The sequence below is a fragment of the Diospyros lotus genome, chromosome 9 (assembly GCF_014633365.1).
Source record: "Diospyros lotus cultivar Yz01 chromosome 9, ASM1463336v1, whole genome shotgun sequence".
In the NCBI taxonomy this organism is placed as follows: domain Eukaryota; kingdom Viridiplantae; phylum Streptophyta; class Magnoliopsida; order Ericales; family Ebenaceae; genus Diospyros; species Diospyros lotus.
The window spans coordinates 28998657-29003093 of record NC_068346.1 but is presented as its reverse complement, the minus strand read 5'-3'; positions in this window follow the sequence as shown (position 1 = coordinate 29003093).

The window sequence follows — 4437 nt, the reverse complement described above, 5'->3', positions numbered from 1 at the left end:
TATTATATTTGGACCAAATTAGATTTGGGCTAAATATTAAATATTATATTTGAGCTTAAATTAGATTTGGGCCAAAATATTTTATTTAAACCTATAAAAGGATTTGGACCATTTAATTATATTTTTAGTTGGACTAGAATAAGCCCACTTAAGATTCTAATTAAATTAGAATTAATGGGCTAACCCAATCCATTAGGGTTTTAGAAACCCTAGGATATTTCTATATAAATATCCCTTTATAGGTTGCCCACAATTGTAGAGAGTTTTTGGTGTAATTTTTCAAGTGTTAAAAAACGTATTACCGTTCACTCTTCCCCGTTTCTTTTTGGCATCGATTTGAAATGAGGGCGTTGTTTTTCTGTCCATACACAAGCCGCGCAAAGGAGAAGGAGCTAGCACTCCTATTCCGCTCTCCTTGCCAACGGACGCATGCCACGTATCACGAGTTGAGGCCGGACGCTTGGATGGCTTGAATCCGCGAACGACTCGATAATCTAAATGTTAGATTTATTTATTTGTTTGTGAATGATTTGATTTCGACGTTGATCCAATCGTTGGGATCGGGGTAAGGTTCAAAATTTTTGAACTACCCTGCTTGCCCCGTAGCGATCTTGCTTTACTTTCACATTTAAGGTTCCAGGCGTGCCAGATGTGACAGGTACCTCAGGCTCGAGCAAAAGCAAAGAGAAAATGATAATTTAATGCTTTACTTACTATATTTTAGAAAAATAAGCTATTACATGACCACCTTATTTTACTACCAATTTCTATTTGGGTTGTTTGTGAGATTTATTCTTTATAAGAAAATTAAAGAATTAAAATATGGTAATTTTTAGATAAGTAGCGTACTTATGATCCACGTTCAAATCCCAAAAGAAAAACATTATTGAACCCCATGTTTGTTTACCTACTTGTAAGAAGCAAATAACTCAAGATAACACTCCAGACAATTTTAATAAATTACCATTTCCTATTAGAAATTTGGTTTCTGGGAAGTTCACTTTTACAAGAAAAAGGTAAAGGTTAAAAAGAAATAATTTTTGGGTGATATCACATACATACAAGAATATTCTTGTAATCACCAATTATAAAGGACCTGTGGTTCATATTTTTATACGTTGGGTTCTTACGTGTTTAACCACCAAATAAATAGACATTTGATCTTGTATTGTCATTATTATATGGAAGAAAGTAGAAATTTCCCTACGCGGTATCATTTATGGCTACTTGAATATGTAAAATATGGAATCACAAGAAAGACAATAGTACATGGCTATAATGTTTTCTTGAAAATTACAAGCTTAAAATATTCTATCCATGCATATGTATCCAAATCTTTTCCAACTTAATATTCCAAATTAAGGGAAATTAAAGATTCTTAAACTATTTTATGAAAGAATGAAAATTCATTTACGAGATTAATTAACGCCTCATGTATTTAAATTTTGAACTTAATGCGCTAGGGCATACGGGGCGTTACAAAAAGGACTTAGTATGATAGGTTCTTCCATTCTCCCCCTTAATAAGCTTATCAAATACTAAACTTGTATATGTTAGTGTTGGTGCCCTAATGCTAGATTTAAATGGCATATGACATTTATGTTTATGGGACTAATGATGTAATTATTGCAACATGTAACCAAATATGTTCTCATATTTAAGGTCATACCTTTATTCATATCTCTCCAATCCTTAATATGAATGAGTCCTTAGATTTCCTGTTGAAGATCATATTCTCAAGCGTTAAGGATGTGTGACAATTGACCTTTGTAAAAAGGATATCTTAATGGTTGTCACTCAGGGTCTTTTAGGGTACTTCGAGGAGATGGAGAGATCTTTGATGTACACCAAAATGTTTGGTTAACGTCAAAGAGTTTCACGTGTCCTAATTGCTACTTAGTAATGAACATAGAAAGTCACACACATATTTGAGTGTGATGGTTAACTAAGCGATTAAGGCTAAAATTGTCATTAAGAGTTAACAGATCGGGTTAAATGATCAAATTAAGGAGTTAACGGATCGTCAAGAGTTGACAGGCATACGGTTAAGGGTTAATGGGAGCCTTAGTGTCATTATGAAATAATGAAAGTGCTATTAAGTGTTAATAGCAGGCCTAGATACAATTTATGGAAGTTTTGGATAAAGGGACAAAACGGTCGACATATAATACCCCATATTTTAAGTGAGATTAAAATATCAAAAAATATGCTTGAAATGGCAACAAGTGACCGAATCAGCTACAGGAAGTGCATTAGAACTTAGATACCTAAGGACAAAGGTATATTTTTGATGAGCGTCTCGAGGCGAGATTTATAGCGCTAAAAGAAATCAAATCAAAGACGGTTTTTCAGTTAAGTAAAGTTGTAGTCTAAAAAGATCGAATGATGGTAAGGGCTTCCTGGAAATCATACATATCGAGTAATTTTGAGTTACTAGTTTTGAGATTTTAAGTATCTCGATAAATTTGATGTTTGAGGGTATAATTGTAATTAGAGAATTATCCAAATGAAATAAGGATGAAATTAGGAGCTCATGTGGTAAAATATTAAAGTTGAGAACTTGAAATAAGAGCCAAAATGTCATTTGAAAGAAGTTTAGGGTATTAGCTTGGATTTCAAAAGTTAAATTCATTCTAGCTTTGGATTTGAAAAGCCATTCAATTATAGGTTTGAGTCTTTGGAGTCCATGGCTAAGCTTGTGATAAGTGGCATAATGTGATTGGTTCAAGAAATCTATGAATAGAGGCCATGAGTTGATCTCAAATCATTCCAAGGAAGTTTGCGAGTTGAGGCATTCTAAGTGGATGAGCTTGCTCTAGAGAGAGGGGAGGAAGTTCTGCGAGAATGCGAGTAGAAAGCAACTGAGAAGCGGCAGAGAACGAGCTTCATCGGAGTTGCAGGTCTTCGTTGGAATTTGCCAAAATCAGTAAAAAAAAAAAAAAAAAGCAAGATAAGTCTAATTTTCTTGATAATCCTGTAGAGGGGGAAGAGAGGGTCGCGTAGGTTTAAATGGGGGTTGAATCGGAGTTAAAATGAGGAAGTTATGGCCGAAAAATCAAATCGAGGCGAAGCTGTCCGAAACTACTGTGCAGCGCGTGAGTTACACGCGTCGAAAAGTGGCTGCGCGTGAAGGCGCGTAGCCCACCTTTCCAGGGCGCGTGAGGACGCATGCGGGCCCTTTTTTCTTCAACTTCTACAATTTTGTCCCTAATTTAATGTCCCTCAACCCTATGTAAAAATATTTGAGGTTAGGTTTACCGAAACATGTATTTTCTGTAGAAACCTAGGCCGTTTGCAGTGAAATCGTACCGTCTAAGCGATAAACCAACAAGGTGAGACTCCTATACTCCAAATCCTATTTTTTATTCTCTTATGAGAGACTCCTATTGCATGAGACATGTTTTGTGAAGTTCTTGTACGTAAACTCTTATTGTTCTCTTACGTGAAATCATGTTGCATATATGAAATATATTTTTCTGAAAAATATATGCTGTTAGTTTTTTAACTGTTGCATTTATAAAATTTGTGTGGCCATACTGTTGTACCTATTTATTGTTTGCCGACGGCAAAAGTGGATATCCCTCGAGAGGCGTTATGCATGCGCCATCGAGAAAACTCTCGTGGGGAAGACCGTGAGCTTAAGGGACAACGGATGTGGTGCTTGCATGAGTTCTATGAGGTCGAGCCAATGTGACATGGTTACGGATCTCCCGAGAGGTGTTATGCATGCGCCATTGAGAAAGCTCTCGTTGGAGGAGGCTGACGTGTTCACGAGGCACTTCAGAGTAGTCTTCGTTATTTTCCTCATACGTTTTATACTTGTTCATGCATTGATATAAACTGTTTTTCTTTTAGTTTCTCACTAGAAGATTCATCTTCTAATTGGACTATATCCCTGGAATATTCAAACATTTCAGGTTCGATGAGCAGCTCTAAGGGAAAGGAGGTAGCTGAAGAATAAGCTTAATTTATTGCCTGTAGCATGTTTATCATATCTATGTTTATGTGAAAACCAACGACATATAATTTTCAAGGAAACACATTTCGAATATGCAACATGATTTCATGTAAAGGAACAACAAGAGTTTGCATACATGAACGATATGCAAAACACGTCTCATGCAATAGAAATTTTACGCAAAAATAGGAGTTTGAGTACCGGAGTCTCACAAAACCAAGTTTCGGGTAGGAACTCTCACAAAACCATGCTTTTATGTGGGTTGGAGCGCTCACAAAACCAATCTTGGGGTAAGAGCTACTCACAAAACCAATCTTAGGGTAAGAGTTACTCACATAAACCAATTTCTCACACAAAACTAGGTTTTTAATTCGAAGCACTCACAAAACCAATCTTGGGGTAAGAGCTACTCACATAAACCAAATTCTCACACAAAACTAGGTTTTTAAGTCGGAGCACTCACCTTTTGCACGAAGTTC